Source organism: Bos indicus x Bos taurus, chromosome 14 (assembly GCF_003369695.1).
Source record: "Bos indicus x Bos taurus breed Angus x Brahman F1 hybrid chromosome 14, Bos_hybrid_MaternalHap_v2.0, whole genome shotgun sequence".
In the NCBI taxonomy this organism is placed as follows: Eukaryota; Metazoa; Chordata; class Mammalia; order Artiodactyla; family Bovidae; genus Bos; species Bos indicus x Bos taurus.
Genome location: NC_040089.1, coordinates 66,655,571 through 66,671,958, shown reverse-complemented (window position 1 = coordinate 66,671,958; position 16,388 = coordinate 66,655,571). Strand labels below are relative to the sequence as shown.

At 46.7% G+C, this 16,388-nt stretch overlaps 1 protein-coding gene, 1 long non-coding RNA gene and 1 other non-coding gene across 4 annotated transcripts in view; 2 read left to right on the top strand and 1 right to left on the bottom strand.

Annotated features, from left to right (window-relative positions):
- Positions 1-3,665: 3,665 nt before the first annotated feature.
- Positions 3,666-3,769, bottom strand: LOC113904534. Its single transcript, XR_003514554.1, has one exon. It is a non-coding gene; the product is annotated as a U6 spliceosomal RNA (small nuclear RNA).
- LOC113904392 lies at positions 3,689-12,927 on the top strand. The gene is made up of 2 exons (XR_003514501.1): positions 3,689-3,863; positions 12,747-12,927. It is a non-coding gene; the product is annotated as an uncharacterized LOC113904392 (long non-coding RNA).
- A 1,710-nt stretch (positions 12,928-14,637) lies between these two features.
- MATN2 (matrilin 2) overlaps positions 14,638-16,388 on the top strand; it is a 173,129-nt gene continuing 171,378 nt past the window's right edge. The window contains exon 1 of one of the 2 annotated variants that reach the window (XM_027561473.1): positions 14,638-14,895. The gene's annotated coding sequence lies outside the window, so the exon portion shown is untranslated. The remainder of the gene's footprint in view (positions 14,896-16,388) is intronic. The other variant, XM_027561472.1, reaches the window with a different exon arrangement.

The following is a 16,388-nucleotide window of genomic DNA, read 5'->3' as shown; positions in this document are numbered from 1 at the left end:
TCCCTTGTCCCCATCCTGTTGTTCTGCATAATGCCAGACAGGTTCTCTCCACCCTCCTTTCTCCCCCTATTTTTTTAAACTCTAATGGTCCCAAAATGTGTTTAGTTTGACTGCTTAGCTGAACCACACCTTATTGTATTTGTCTTTTCACCTTCACTTTAGTTTATTAATCAGCAGTACTCAGTAATACTCTCAAGAGATCATTTTTAGAGACAAAGCATTCAAGTTTTCTCCGTGGAAGGGATGTATTATATGTGAATCACTGGAGTCATCATTGGAGGAAAAAAATCCTGCTATACAAATGGATCTTTTATAAAAACACTATTTCCATTTGAAAATATAATGTTAGCTTTTGCAACCAATCTGGAAAACGACCTAAATATTGTGACTGTTAATATTGCCGCTGGTCATGTAGACAAAATTCTACATTCTGGTGGGGAGAGGGCAGGTGAGGCATAACGCCAAAGGACAGCCAGTGTAAAGTGAGACATTTCAGTACCGGAAGTAGAACCCACTTCTGGGTAAAATGGGTTTTGGGCAGCTCACATGCATGTTCTAAAAGGGAAGGAGAAAGGAGGCATTGCATAGATGTCTCCACACCCATGAAATTCACTTAAAGTGTTTTGCCTGCTGGCCAAGTTTTCTGCCAAATGACTGGTGTGTGGAAGCCAGCCAGGTCTGCAACCTTCTGCTGAGAAGCCCATGCATGCCTGCTGCTGAGTCGTGTACAGAGACAGAAGAGAATCTATTGCCTGGCCAACCCTGGAGAAGTGACATCAAAGCAAAAGTCTTAGCTCTCTACCTGCATCGATACGACCCTAAGTAGAGGAAACGGCTGCTGCTTCAGAATGAAGAGTTTGGCTCAAAACAGCATGATGGACTAAAGTTTTATTATTTTATCCCATCTAAAACCTAACATACTTTTTTTTTTTTAAACACATACTTTTAAAAAAACCATTAGCAGACTGATTCATGTTGAGGTTTGACAAAAAACAACAAAATTCTGTAAAGCAATTATCCTTCAATAAATTTTTAAGCCATTAACAACAAACACGATACAACAAGTTTTTGCTTACTAAGTAAAATTTATTATCATGGGATCTTCTTCAGCTGAGCAAATAGAACATATATATTCCTTGGTGTTGGGCAAGTTGTCCAGGGTATATTGTTGCAGTAGAGAGAGTTTGGAGAGGAACTGTGTGACGGTGGGTAGATGGGCGTAATTAGCCAGCAGTGGGGGCCTCATTTCTCTTAGAAGAGCCTGGCAGTGAATGTACCATCAGATTGTCTGCTAGTCATGGTTCAGTTCTCTGGCATATCGAGTCCTGCTGTGAAGAAAGAAAACCAACAACAGGTGCCAGATTCCTGGGACCCTAAGTTTGGGGCCTCCAATCTAGACCTAAAGAGCTGATGAGGCTCCCATCTGTGGTCTCCACCTGAAAAACCCCTGGCTCTGGAAAGACTGGGAACACTGGGTCTGCTCTCTGCGTGACCCACCAGCAGAAAGGACGGTGTGCTTTGTGTGTGTGGGGGCCTTTGTGAGATGTCGCGTTTCCCCCAGTATTCATTTTAGCTAAACAAATGTGTCTTTATTTAACTATTTTACTTTCGCAAGATAATTTCTTTAGTTCTTTTAAACATTGGTTCAGTTGCTAAGTCGTGTCCAACTCTTTGCAACCTCATGGACTGCAGCATGCCAGGCTTCCCTGTCCTTCACTATCTCCTGGAGCTTGCTCAAACTCACGTCCATTGAGTCAGGGATGCCAACCAACCATCTCGTCCTCTATCATCCCCGTCCCCTTTTGCCTTTAATCTTTCCCAGCATCAAGGTCTTTTCCAATGAATCAGGTCTTCAGGTCATGTGGCCAAAGTATTGGAGCTTCAGCTTCAGCATCCAGTCCTTCCAGTGAATATTCAGGGTTGATTTCCTTTAAAACTGACTGGTTTGATTTCCTTGCTGTCCAAGCGACTCTCAAGAGTCTTCTCCAGCACCACTGTTAAAAAACATAAGTTCTTCAGCGCTCAACCTTTATGGTTCAACTCTAACATCCATACATGACCACTGGAAAAACCATAGCTTTGACTATATGGACCTTTGTCAGCAAAGTGACGTCTCTGCTTTTTAATACAACGCTGTCTAGGTTTTTCATAGCTTTTCTTCCAGGAAGCAAGCATCTTTTGTTGCTGCAGTCATGTTATGTCTTTTAAATTAAATCTTTCTTTCCTGCAGATTAGTGTTAGTCTCTCAGTCATGTCCGACTCTTTGCGACCCTGTGGACTACGGCCCACCAGGCTCCTTTGTCCTTGGGATTCTCCACGCAAGAGTAGATTGCCATTCCCTGCTCTAGAGGATCTTCCCAACCCAGGGATCGAACCTGGGTCTTCTGCATATTCCTGCATATGGTCCCCTGCAATAAATAATAATGGCAGCGCCAACCCTGCTTTTATCAACACTCCCAGTCTTCTCTTAATGACATCACGACATCAAATATTTACTGTGCCTGAGATGAAGCATTGTTTCCTCTTCCCCCAAATCTGCTCATATTGACCCCTGTATCTGCTAGTGGTCTCCCCATCATTCCTGTCACCCCCAACTTGAGATCACAGGGCCTCTTTGCCTGTCCCTTTCTCCCTAATCAGCCCCCAGACCTGTGGCTTCTACCTCATCTGGCAGAATGACATTGACTACTCCCTGAACCTTTCTATGTGCCAGCCATGCTGCTAAGCACTTTACAGTTACTGTTTATCCTCATCTTACAGATGGAGAAACAGACTTTTAAAGGAAAATAACTGATCCCAAGTTTCCACAGTACGTGGCAGAGTCAGGATTTTGTTGCCAGTTGAGTCCAGTTGAGTCCATCTAAGCATCTATTTCATATCTTTGAGACATCAAGAATCTCAATTCTGTACTAACCCTCTCGGTTCTTACTAACAAGGTTGATTGCTACTAACTGGAATGAAGACATTACAAGAAGGAAGGCAAGTCATGTAAAGCCATATAAAGTTTGTAAACTTGGGGTGGATTTTTTTACTTGAGGTTTGTATTACACAAAGCTGTCAATTTTCTATTTAACCAGGCTTAAGCATGTTCTGTGAGTATCAGCTTTTAATTCTTATCATAAGGAAAGTGTTCAGATAGGAAGAAAGATCAACTGAGGTGGGCCTTTGGGAGCAGTTAATTGTTTTAAGTGAGCGATTTCCTTTTGAGAACATTAGACACACTTTAAAATGCACTAGTTTATCTTTTTTTTAACTTCTTCTTTGGCTGCGTCTTCGTTGCTGTGCATGGGCTTTCTCTAGTTGCAGTGAGTTGGCCTCACATTGTCGTGGCCCCTCTTGTTGCAGAGTACAGGTTCTAGGAGCACAGTCTTCAGTAGCTGTGTCTGGCTTAGTTGCTTCTCGGCATGTGGAGTCTACCTGGACCAGGGATCTAACCCATGTCCCCTGCATTGGCAGATGAATTCTTTTTTTTTTTTATTGAAGGATAATTGCTTTACAGAATTTTGTTGTTTTCTATCAAACCTCAACATGAATCAGTCATCGGTATACATATACCCCCTCCCTTTTGAACCTCCCTTCCACCTCCCTCCCCATCCCGCCCCTCTAGGTTGATACAGAGCCCATTTGAGTTTCCTGAGCCAGCAAATTCCCATTGGTGATCTATTAAAAATATGGAACGCATCATGAATTTGCATGTCATCCTTGCACAGGGGCCATGCTAATCTCTGTATCGTTCCAATTTTAGTCTATGTGCTGCCCAAGCGAGCACTGGCAGGTGAATTCTCAACCACTGGACCACCGGGGAAGTTCCTGGACTGATTTATCTTTCAAGACGACTGTGTGCAATAACGTTCCAAGCATAAGTGAGTAGATTAGTGATGTAATGTGTTTACAGTATCTTGGAGGAATAACGGGGGCCTTGAGACCCAACTCTCTTTCCTTCCCTGCCTGCCCCAGAAAACCTCTCTCACAGGGTCTGTTTCCACATTTGCCAAACAGAGGGAGAATATAGCCCTCTCCCACGAAACTCTAGGTTTTCCTCCGCCCTGTGAGGTTAATACACTAAATCATCTGTGTCCCTGAGAACCAGCTTCCTTGAACATCTTAGGAGTGAATCCAGGCCTGACTCTGACATCAGTAAACTTGTGCATTTAAAAATAAAATTACATAAGGGAGTTTCCTGGTGGTCCAGTGGTCAGGATTTAGCACTTTCACTGCAGTGGCCCAGCTCAAGGAAGATCCCACAAGGCGGAAAGAAAATTGTATAAGTAATATATTGCAAGAAAAAATAGAAAATAAAACCAATAATTTATCCTTTGGGTCTCATCTTGAATGTCACTGCCTTCTAGAAGCCTTCAGTGACCCTCTAGTCTGGGAGGGATTCGTTTTCTGTTCTGCCATAGCATAACATGGGCATCCCTGATAGCTCAGTTGGTAAAGAAATCGTGTGCAATGCAGGAGACCCCGGTTCAATTCCTGGGCTGGGAAGACCCACTGGAGAAGGGTGAGCTACCCACTCCAGTATTCTTGGGCTTCCCTGGTGACTCAGCTGGTAAAGAATTGCCTGCAATGTTGGAGACCTGGGTTCGATCCCTGGGTTGGGAAGATCCCCTGGAGAAGGGAAAGGCTACCCACTCCAGTATTCTGGCCTGGAGAATTCCATGGACTGTATAGTCCATGGGGTCGCAAAGAGTCAGACACGACTGAGGGACTTTCACTTTCATACATAACATACCATAGCATCCCAGTCAAGGCACACCTTACATTCTGGTTCCTGTCACCTTTCTCATCTGTCCTCTCCCAGTAGATTAGAAACTGTGTCTATGTTCCTTAGTGTTCTGTCCCCAGCGCCTGGCATTTGTTTGGCAGATAGAAGAAGCTCAAACATAGTCACTAGAATAAGAATAGAATAAGCATAGGAGAGCAAGTAAAACCATCTGTAACCCCACCCATGGTGATTGTGACAAATTCTTAACAATTCAGGGGGACTCAAGCTCCACCTGGAAAATCCCATGGATGGAGGAGCCTGGTGGGCTGCAGTCCATGGGGTCACTAAGAGTCGGACAGGACTGAGCAACTTCACTTTGACTTTTCACTTTCATGCATTGGAGAAGGAAATGGCAACCCACTCCAGGGTTCTTGTCTGGAGAGTCCCAGGGACCGGGGAGCCTGGTGGGCTGCCGTCTATGGGGTCGCACAGGGTCGGACATGACTGAAGCGACTTAGCAGCAGCAGCAGCAAGCTCCACAGAGACTACTTTTTTCCAGAAAAGACCCCTGGGGGAATAAAAAGACCTCATTCCTGTAGACAGTAGGAGGGAACAAAGAGAGGTCTCTCCACAGACCCTACCAGTGTGTTTACTGTGGGTTGGGAGTGGGGTGGCATCTCAACCTCTAGAAGTCGTAGAGGTGATGGGCAAAACCCAGCAACACAGAAATAGAAGGACTGATCTCTCAAGAAAGATTAAAGGACAGCTGAGATGAGGGGATAGATGACGCCCTGCTGCAGTTCACATTCAAAGGGGAAATGGCATTCTTAGCTCTATGCTTGTGATCGAGTTCTTTTGTGTGAATTTAATGCAGGAGGGCTCTGAATGAAACATTAAATCACTAGATGTGTGGCTCCCTTGAACTTGCTCCTTTCTCTTTCCTAGTAGATTAGTGTATTGTTGGAACAATGAATAACCAAGTCTGAGACCCTCTGGAACTCTGAGGACTTGGGGACATGAGGGAAAATTCCAAACAGCCAACTTGCAACTCAAGTCCAGCTGATACGTTCTACTTCCTGGGCACTTCAGATTTAAATAAAACCCCTGAAGGCCTGTGAGTGATAGAGCATGTTTGTCTTTCGGCCTTTACAAGAGTAGTCTCAAGATCCCATCAGGAAAGCCTTGTGCGTTTCCCTGTGGCGGGGACCACAAACACTAGCCCAGAAGTCCCCGCCAGCTGGCAAGCCCTGCGGTGGAAAACAGTAATCAGAGAAGGAGTCCAGACTCCAGCACCGGTGTGTGAGAACACAGGAATAGGAGCTGAGGAACGGGGCAAGAGGCCCTTCCTGCCCATGTGCGACAGACCTGCTTCCAGGAGGGAGAGCTTTCCGAGAGGGGTGTGCAAACATGGAAGAGGAGCAGTCTGTTTCAAAAAGAGATGAAAACGTGTTTATGTGAGGACCCAGAATTAAAACCTACCATCTCCCCATAAACCCACACTTTATTAAGATGCAGTTCACATGCCATAGAATTGCACGACTTAATGATTTCTTAATATTATCCAGTCATGCAACCATCGCTACAATCAACTTTAGAACATTCCCATTACCCTTCAGAGAAACTTCTCATGTATAAAGAATCACTCCCCTTTCTTCCCCCAAACTTCTCACCTCAAGGCAACCACTAATTTACTTTCTGTTTTGATGGATTTTCCCTGTTCTGGACATGGAATCATACAGCGTGCAGTTTTGGGTGATCTAGCTCTCACTTAGCTATGCTGTTTTCTAGATGTATCCATCGTGGTAGCACATATCAGCATCTCAGTCCTGTTTATTGCCAAATAATGTTCCATTTTAGTTATCCATTCATCAGTTGGTGCACATGAAGGCTGTTCTCACTTTTTGGCTATTATGAATAATGCTGCTAGGAACATGTGTGTACAAGATTCTGTATAGACATATGCTTTCTCTCTCCTACATACCTAGGAGTAGAATTGCTGGATCTTACAGTAACTATATGCTTAATTTTTGGAGAAGCTGCCAAATTGTTTCCCACAGTGCTTGCTCCATTTCATGTTTTTACCAGCAGTGTTACTAGGGTACCAGTTCGTCCACATCCTTGCCAACACTTGTTTTTGCTCATCTTTTTTTTTTTATAACAGTCATCCTCATGGGTGTGAAGTGATGTCTTGTAGTTTGGTTTTTCACTTTTGTTTTTTGACTGCACTGCGTGGCATTTGAGATCTTAGTTCCCAGGCCAGGAGTTGAACCTGTGCCCCCTGCAGTAGAAGCACAGAGTCTTCACCACTGGATCATTAGGGAAATCCTTTGTGTTTCTTTCTTTTAATTAGAGTATAATTGCTTTGCAGTGTTGTGTTAGTTTCTGCTGTACAGCAAGGTGAATCGTGTACACGTGTATACATGTATCCCCTCCCTCAGCGCCCCTCCCACCCCCTAGGTCATCACAGAGCACTGACTTGAGCTCCCTGTGCTGTGTAGAGGCTTTCCACTAGCTGTTTTACACATGGTAGGGTATATATGTCAGTCCTAATCTCCCAATTTGTCCTCCCCTCCTGCATCCATATGTTTGTTCTCTGTGTCCATGTCCTGCATCCATATGTTTGTTCTCTGTGTCCATGCCTCTATTCCTGTACGGCAGGAATAGGTTCATCTGCATCATCTGAACCTGCATCATCATCACCATCTGAACCTTGTATAGGTTCATCTGCATCATTTTTTTAGATTTCACATGTATGCATTAATATACAATATTTGCTTTTCTGACTTAATTCATTCTGTGTGACAGACTCTAGGTCCATCTACATCACTACAAATGACCCAATTTCATCCCTTTTTATGGCTAAGTAATATTTGCATGTGAGTTTGAGTGAACTCCGGGAGTTGGTGATGGACAGGGAGGCCTGGCGTGCTGCAATTCATGGGGTCGAAAAGAGTCGGACACGACTGAGCGACTGAACTGAACTGAACTGAATATTCCATTATATATATGCACCATGCCTTTTTTATCCATTCATCTGTTGATAGACCTTTAGGTTGTTTCCATGTCCTGGCTATGGTAAATAGTGCTTCAATGAACACTGGGGTGCATGTGTATTTTTGGATTATGCTTTTTTTCAGGGTATATGCCCAGCAGCAGGATTGCTGGGTTGTATGGTAGTTCTATTTTTAGTTTTTTAAGGAATCTCCACACTGTTCTCCATAGTGGCTGTATCCATTTACATTCCCACCTACAGTGGAAGAGTGTTCTTTTTTCTCCACACCCTCTCAGCATTTATTGGTTGTGGATTTTTTGATGATGGCCATTCTGACTGATGAAAACAAATCTAGGGGTTTCTCTAGCAACCCAGTGGTTCCCTGGCGCCTCAGCTGGTACAGAATCCACCTGCAATGCTGGAGACCTGGGTTCGATCCCTGCGATCCCCTGGAGAAGGGAATGGCTACCTGCTCCAGTATTCTGGCCTGGAGAGAACTCCATGGACTATTCTATGGGGTCACAAAGAGTTGGACATGACTAAGTGAATTTCGCTTTCGCTTTCGTTTTCATTCTGACCAGTGTGAGGTGACACTTCATTGTAGTTTTGGTTTGGATTTCTCTAGTAATTAATGATGTTGAGCATCTTTTCATGTGCTTTTTGGCCATCCGTATGTCATCTTTGGAGAAATGTCTATTTAGATCTTTCACCCATTCTTTGATTGGGTCATTGGTTTTCTTTTGATGTCTCTTGTGGTTTTGATTTGCATTTCTGTGATGGCAAATATTGTTAAGCATCTTTTCACTTGCTTATTGGTTATCTGAATATCTTCTTTGTAGAAATGTTTATTCAGAAACCTTGTCTATTTATTCACGTAAGTTGTTGAATTTAATTTAGAGTCCTTTACTATTCTATATACAAGTCTCTTATCAGTCTATGATTAACAAAAAATTTTCCTTCATTCTTTTCAAAAAATTTCCCCCAGTCTTTTCTTGACAGTGTCCATTGAGGTACAAAATTTTTAATTCTGATCAACACCAATTTAACTATTTTCCTTTTGTCATTGTGCTTTCAAAGTCATATCCAAGAAAGCATTGCCTAATACAAGGTCATGAGGATTTACTTCAGTGTTTTCTTCTGAGAGGTTAATAGCTTTAGCTATTATGTCTTTGATCCATTTTGAATCAATTTTTGTATGTGGTATGAGGTCAGGGTCCAAGTTAATTCTTATCCGTGTGTCTATCCAGTTGTTCCAGCACCAGTTGAAATTCTTTCCCCCATTAAATGGTCTTGGCACCTTTGTTGAAAATCAATGACCTGTGAATGTGAAGGCTTATTTTTAAACTCTCAATTCTAGTTCAGTTGATTTTATGTCTGTTTTATGCAAGTACTGCGTTCCTTTGATTACTGCAGCTTTGTAGTGAGTTTTGAAATTAGGGATCGTGGACGCTCCTGCTTTGTTCTCTTTCAAGATTATTTTGGCGACTCTGGGTCCCTTGAATTTCCATATGAACTTTGGCATCAGCTCATTAATTTCTGTAAAGAAAGCCAGCTGGGATTTTTGATAAGGATTGTGTTGATTCTGTAGGTCAGTTAAGGGAATATTCCATCTAAACAATACCAGAGTTTTCAATCTATGAATATGGGATGTCTTCCCACTTGTTTAATATCCTTTCAATTTCTTTCAACAATATTTTGTAATTTTCAGAGTATAGGTTTTGTACTTCTTTTGTTAAATCCTTTTCTAAGTGACTTATTCTTTTTGATGCTATTTTCAATGGAATTGTTTTAATTTCATTTTCAGATTGCATAGAAATATAATTGGTTTTTGTCTATTGATCTTGTATCCTGCAGCCTTGCTGAACTACTTCCTTAGCTCTAATACTTTTTTAGTAGATTCTTTAGGATTTCTACCTACCAGATTGGGCTTCCCTGGTGGCTTATTGGTAAAGAATCCACCCACCAATGCAGGAGACACGGGTTCAGTTCCTGGGTCGGGAAGAGCCCCTGGAGAGGAAATGGCAACCCACTCCAGTATTCTTGCCTAGAGAATTCCATGGACAGAAGAGCCTGGTGGGCTACAGTGCATGAAGTCACAAAAGAGTCGGACACAACTGAGCGACTAAACCACTACCACCTACCAGATCATGTCTTCTGCAAATATAGTCTTACTTTTTTCTTTCCAAGCTGGGTACCTTTTATTGCATTCTCTTGCCTTGGCTAGAACATCTAGTCTAGTGCTGAACAGAAGTGGTGAGACAGCATGTCTTTGTCTTGTTCCTATCCCAGAGGAAAAGTTTTCAGTATGTTAGTTGTGGATTTTTTGCAGATGTTCTTTACTAGATCGAAGAAGTCTCCATATACTTCTAGTTTGTTGGGTGTTTCTATCATGAAGGAGTGTTGAATTCTATCAAACACTTTCCCAGCATCTACTGAGATCGTGTGGTTTTGGTCTTTTATTCTGTTGATGTGGTGTGGTACACTGACTGATTTTCAGAAATTTGTCTAACGTATTCTCTGCTCCGTGGTAGTCTGGAGTTAGTGGTGAAGCAGTGTTGGTCTGTGCCCTCTCATTAGGCCTGGCCAGAATGCCGAGCTGTCTTAGAACTTTTGCTTTAACTAAAAGAAAATTTCAGTTCCTTTGCACTTTGGTTATTGCATCTTCTTTTCAACATCTTTTTGTTCACAGATAGTGTTCATGTAGCCAGTAATGTTCTGGCACTTTCTGTACTTGGGAATTGCTTTGTCAATTCTTGCTTTAAATGAGACAAGACATTTCCATTGCTTCTTTTCAGAGTGTGCTCTACCAACAAAATATTGTTCACTTTATTGCATTACATCTTATTTTTCTCCATCATATGATTTATTGTGGCTCTCAGGAGTTCACTGCCTTATTCCTTATTCTTTCCACTGGACCATCTGTAGTGTTTCCCCTTCTGTTGGACGCCGGTAATAACTGTGTCCCAGTTATTTTCTCCAGAAAGACAGAAAGTAGAAAAGTTCTGACTTCTGATATTTTTGTTATTCTTGAGTTTATTGAGTTCTGCCAGCATGCTGGAGGATTTTATAGGACAGATACACATCCTCATTGCCCAAGTCTCCTGCAGTCTGATTTAACACCAGGCAACCAATGCAGACAGAGACTCAGCAATGGCAAAAGGTGAGAAGGCAGTTAGCTGAGTGTCACAGACACGAGGCTATTGGCTTCTAATAGCAGACTGCTTTGTGCCAATTCCTGGGCTTCAGGAGGAAAGAGGCAGCAATCTGTGTTGCCGAGAGATGGTTCCACGCACAGCAGGTCCATCCTCCACTTCAAAAGTGGAAACTAGTCTCCAGGGAGACGGGCAACATTTCAGCCTTGTCAGTATCCAAGAACACAAGTCAGATTTCCACTCAATCTTGCCCAAGTTTTAAGGCTCCCCAGTCCAGAGATAGTCCATCTTCCTATCTCATTTTTGATAAGCAGCCTTATCAGCCCAATTTCACAAAAGACTACTCTAAACTTCAGGTTAAAGCCATAGCAGCCCAGTCTCTTCCACAGCATGGCCTAGGGAAGATGGTAAACAAGCTAAAGAGGGCCTGGTCCCTGCCTTCTGGAGCCCCTGGTCCAAGTTCAAGGTCACAGCAACTCATTGGAGTCCACTTTCCAAGGTGGGATATGTTTATTTAGAAATCATTTCACTTGGGGTGATGGTGCCATTAGCCAGCCTGTCCTCAAGGGGACCCTCTGACATGGAACCTGCTGTCCACGTTGAGGGGCATCTGGAAGGAAGGCACCCCCCCGCTCCACCACCCCCCGCCAGGTGTGAGAGTGGCTCACCCAACGCTGGAGTGGAAACCCAGCCACTGCGTCTGCAGTGCTCCGCTCTCTCCCTTCTCTCCTACTCTGACCAGTCGGCAGGTGGCCCAAAGGAGGGAAGGCTCCTCTCCAGGTGAGACGTCCTGCCCTTCTACTTGAGTGGGATGGGGACGACCTCCACCAGTTTACACAGGACTCACACATCAGGCCCCTTCGTGGATCACAGCTTTGTCATGGCAAAGGGGCTTGCATAACTCAGTGAAGCTATGAGCCATGCCATGCAGGACCACTCAAGACGGATGTGTCATAGTGGAGGGTTCTGACAAAACGTCGTCCATTGGAGGAGGGATTGGCAAAGCACTCCAGCATTCTTGCCTGGAAGATTGCATGGACAGAGGAGCCTGGCATGCTACAGTCCATGCGGTCGTGAAGAGTTCGACATGACTGAGCACACACACCCATCAACAGTCTCCTAGAGAAACACAGGGCAAGTGAGGTGACATCGCAGTTCTAGGTTCCTCTTCGTGTTCTGCAGAGCTTGCCTGGTATGGCTCTATCTTGTCAACAAAAGCGATGTTTCTATTATCAATAAGGAAAAAAAAATCAGTACAAGATTTATTTTAGGCTGCGAGTTCTGTGAGCCAACCTGTCTGCTCTTTGTTTTGCTTATGTGCTGGTCCTCTTCTGTTTGGTAGTCTTATTTTAATCTGCCCTCTAGGAAGGATTCTAATGCAACGTAAAACAAAAAGTTCTACTGTTTACAAGGAACAAATGAAACGGGCAAAGTTTGTATTTGAGGCTCTTCATGAACGTGAGGTCTGGGTCAAACGACTGCCCTCCCACCCCCATCCTTACTCTACAATAGACCCCCCTGCCAGAGACAGAGAAGTGAGTTGAACCCAGTATAGCTATCAAGGGGTAAGTCGTTTCAACAATTACAGATTCTAACTAACTCAAGAGACCAGAGATCCTACACACCCCCGTTCCTGTCTGCTTGTGTGAGTGCCCAGGTAAGACCTGGAATCATAGCCCCATACTTTTTATGAATAAGGCTCTCTGCACTAAGCCAGTAGTAGAGCCTCTGGGAGAAAAGGCAAGTTTGGACTTTGCCTAGCAGCCTTTATTATTGTCAAATTGCATTCACCCCCAAAGGTAACTGAGAAACGAACACCATTGTTTTATTCTGACGATATTTCAGGATACTGAACTCACTTTTGCTTCTCCTTTTTTTTTTTTTTTTCTGGCAGACCTGAAGATCATTTCACAAGGTAGAACAGCTCACTGACCTATTTGACTTGGCCCTACGCATACTTTGTACAGAGACTTCTGGGGAATTCTTATAGAACTCCCTGGGGCAAAACATCCATCTTAGTTGGCATATACCAGAATCACTGAAGTCTTTTACTAAATTACAATTCGTTAACATTTGGAAGGATTTTGGAATTGCTATTGTTTCCCTGGTAAGTTACTGGATCATACTGGTGTCTTGGAATAAGGCAACGCATTTAAACTGTAAGTTTCCATAAACTGTAACTCAACTTCCCCAGCTCCTAAGGGATTTTCACTGGCTCAGACTCAGGAAGAATTTTCATTTGTGGGATCCAAGACTTCAGAGACCAAACATTTCCTGAAGGCTTTCCTCTGCTTTCCGACCTCCACCTACCTCCTCCCAAAGACATACAAAGAAACTATTTCTGATCAGTGCAGGCAAGAGTGCCCAGTGTGCCTAAGGTACAGGGTAAGGGAACAGAAATCCAGTGTTCTTTCTTGGCTTCATGACACCACTGAGCTGCCTCGATGGCTTGAGTATGTTGACCCCTTGCCTTATGGCTAGAATTTTAATTACCCATCTGGAGCTTTCCTGAAGAATTGCTTTTGTACCTGTTTTTTAATTCATATTCCAGAAACCAAATCATCAAATAAGAGTGATGGCTCGGTGTCAGGCAGCTAAGAGTACTTAAATGATCAGACTCTAGCACCAGACGTTTTGAAACTTGTTAATACTACTACCTCTCCCCCATAGCTTGTTAAAACCTGAACTGAGTGGCTGGGTTAATGGTTTGGGGTTATAATTTTGGTGTGATTATTAGAAGATGCCCTGGCCTGTTGGCTTCCCTGGTGGCTCAGACAGTAAAGACTGCCTGCAAGTCGGGAGACCCAGGTTCGATCCCTGGGTTGGGAAGATCCCCTGGAGAAGGAAATGGCAACCCACTCCAGTATGCTTGCCTGGAGAATTCCATGGACAGAGGAGCCTGACAGGCTCCAGTCCACGGGGTCGAAAAGAGTCGGGACAACTAACACACTAGCTTGTTGTATAGACCCCCACTCACCCCAGCTGGCCAGAAGCAGGGAGAGCTGGCCAGAAGCAGGGAGAGCTGGCAGACTGGCGGTGCCAGACCCTTTCCCTGCCACTGACCAGCCCTGTCTCCTGCATCCCTCCAAAATCCCCCGGGGGACCTCGAAGGTCCTGTTCCCCTCACTTTACCAAACTGCAAACATCTTTGCCTATAATTTCAAAAGTCTGGCCTAGATCAGACCTTCTCTGCTCCTTCAGGGTGGGAACCTGTTTCCCTTCCCTCCTGGCATCCTGACTCCCCCGCCACCCCAACCCGGGGGCCTGGTCCCTGCCAGTGGACGCTCTTTTAATAGGAACTGGCAGCGGTGCTCTGGGCACTGCCAAGACAGCTCCTGGCACTTGTCACCAATTACCCCAATTCTCGCCACTTTCTACTTCATCGTCGTCGACGAACGACCGATCATGCCCCTCGGTTCAGGACACGGGACCCTATCACGTCTGCCTTCCTCCAGGAGATGCTCTCCATCGCACCGCCCCAGCCCCCACGCCCCCCCCCGCCCCCCGCCCCCCCCCCCCCAGCCAAGCCCCCAAAGCTCCTAGTTGTTCCCGAGCCCGCGGCTCCAGACCCCGGGAGTCAGATCCTCCCCTGGGCTCGCGCAGAGCGAGGTGGCAGCAGGCAGGACGCGCGGCCAGGGCGCCCGGTTCCCGGGGCTGCCTTCGGAGTGGGGCGGTCCTCGCGCCGCTCCCTCTCCGCGCCCGCCCCGTCCCCAAAGAGGACACCCCTCCTCCCGCCGGCCCTCTTCCCACCCTCGGCGGCGCCGCCTCCCCCGCCCGCCCGCGCTGGCCCCGAGCCGTCCCGGCAGCCAGCGAGCGAAGGGAGCGCTCTGGGATGGGACTTGGAGGAAGCGGCCAAGGAGGAGACAGCGGCAGCGCCTCGGGCTTCTTCCCCGGCTCCCACGAGCGGTCTCCCCGAGGAGAGCCGTGGCTCTCGGAGCGGCGACAAGGCCAGCGAGGAAGACCCGGGCGGCTGCGCCCCTGTCTCGCTTCCTAGGCGCCGGCGGCGGCGGCGGCGGCAGCGGCGGCTGCAGCGGCGGCTGCAGGTGAGCGGGGCGCGCTCTCCCCGGGGCCCCTGCCTCGCCCCGCGGCCCCGAGGCGCGGACGACCGACCGACCCCTACCGACCGACAGACGGACAGATAGGCAGGGCTTAGGCACCCACGCACGCGGGCGCTGCCCCCAGGCTGGCGCCCCGGCCTCCGCCGCTCGGCGCCCCCAGACCACCACCTCTAGCCCCAGGCTCGTGGCTCCCGACCCCTCCGGGCAGGCAGAGCCCGAGAGCGACGGCGGCACTGCGGGACCCCAGGCTGGGGGCAGTCGGGCCGCCGCGGCCGGGCGAGCTCCGCGCGCGCTCCCCGCGCCGCCGGGCGCACAGCGCGGTAGCCACCCCGTGGGGTCCCGTGGGGGCGCTGTGCCTCGCCGCCGGGACGCCCGGACCCGGGCTCCGCCGAACCCCGGAAAAGGCAGACTTAAGGAGCGCGGATCTGCGGCGATTCCCGTTCGGCTGGCGAGCGGATCGATTCCGACTCCCCACCTCGGCGGGCTTGGTCTTTTCATGCCTGTGTCATCAGCATTTTGTTCTTGGTTTTCTATGGAGCTAAAGCTCCAGCTTCCTTACGTGGTGGAGAAAGGAAAGAAAGGTGAGGGCATTTGTGGTCATTGCTAGAAACCCCCAGGATAGTATGGAGAGAGGAGAGAAAAAATGAGGGAACACCCCCACCCCTCTCGTTAAGGTCTCCGGGACTGGACTCACAGGAAGATAACCCCTCGGGAATACACTCCTGGCCCTGAGCAAACCCGAAATGACCGAGTTCCACATAGTCATAAATCAGGGAGCTGGGCCGTGTCTGCACCAAGTGCATTTAATTGGCTTCCAGCAGCGGGGCAGCCAAGAGACCAGCAAAAGGCTGCAGGGGGGTGGGCGTGGGGGGGCATGGTCAAGACCAGAGACTCTGGGTTGGCCTGCTGAGGTTCAGACCCTGGCTGTGAGCGGAGCTTACAGGTTGGTAACCTTGGAGTTACCCAACTACTCTGTGCCTCACTTTCTTCATCTGTCTAATGGGATGATCATACCTACAGGGCAGTGAGGATTAAATTCAAGTGCTTACAACCGTTCCAGGCATCTTAAGACTAGTTCCATGACCTGACTCTCCAGAAGAGCAAGGAATTTTTTTCTAGGAACACAGTCACCTCCTCTCCAACTGAGGAAGCTAGGCTCTGAGTGGATACCTGAGGCTGGCAGATGATCCGCATGTATTTAACTGCAATTTTGTACTCAGGAGCACGCCTGCACAGTTCTCCCTGCCTGCTTCCAACTGGACAGCCTCAGAAAATCATATTGCTGTTCCAAGATGGGTTTATGGTCTGGAAAGTTTCCTTTCAAACCCGGAAGCTCAATCCCTTGGAATTCCCTGTTGAGACTGCAGATAGATATCTGTGGTTCTTCACCTCTGTTTCCCCATCTGCCCCTGCCTTTTTTTTTTTTTTTGCTGCCAATAGAATTCAGGCAGGCCGCTCTTCTCTAAGAATCCAGGGTC